Raw genomic sequence first — 880 nt, forward strand, 5'->3', positions numbered from 1 at the left:
CGCCGCCCTCGCCGGCGCCGCCGCCCTCGCCAGCGCCGCCCCACCTCGCCGCCTGGAGCTCCCGGAGCTCCTCCGCCGCCCTAGGGACCGGATCCGGCCGCCTCCTCCTCCCCCTCGCCAAGTCCGGCCACCGGCGCCCCCATCTCCGGCGACGAACTCCGGCGACGTGCGATTCGCTACAGTGCGCCCGGCTGCTACAGTAAACCCTAGATCTCGCACGGTTGACTTTTTCTCCCTCTCCCATGATTTTTTATGCCTACTTTGACCGGCCGTATCTCCGCATCCGTAGCTCCGTTTTGGGCATATAATATATCGAAATGTTTGCCTCGACGAGTACATCATTTCATTCCATTGCATCATTTTCATTTGAGCTCATGTTGATGCCCAAAATGCTGTTAGAAGGAGGCTTCATGAGTTAATTGTCAGATCTGCTAGTTCATCTTAGACTTTTGTCATTTTTGCCATGATTATTGTGTGCATGCTATGCCTGTGAGTCCTTCATATGTTTTGTTAAGCATTTTGTCTTCTTTCCAGAGGTGCAACCCATGCATTTTTAGGATGTGGGTGGTGACTTGTGCAAGCTTGCAAAGTGAGGCACCCGGGAAATCTGTTTTCAGAGACTTAGTTGTTTTCAATAAGTCTGGGATTATTTAGTTCATGATGCCATATGTTAAGCTTGTTTCCTAGTGACCCGTGCCTCTTTTGAGGATGATGAGTAAAGGAGTTTCATTAATCATGTTATTCTCTATCCATCCATGTCTTTGTTTGCAATTATGGTGCACCCTAGCTTGAGTCAATCGAGCCCGACTTTTGCTTCGTGGTGAATCTGGGCAGATCGTCAACTCGTTTGCGATTTTGCCGATGTTATTGTAGTTGATCC

The sequence above is a fragment of the Triticum dicoccoides genome, chromosome 1A, assembly GCF_002162155.2.
Source record: "Triticum dicoccoides isolate Atlit2015 ecotype Zavitan chromosome 1A, WEW_v2.0, whole genome shotgun sequence".
Classification (NCBI taxonomy): domain Eukaryota; kingdom Viridiplantae; phylum Streptophyta; class Magnoliopsida; order Poales; family Poaceae; genus Triticum; species Triticum dicoccoides.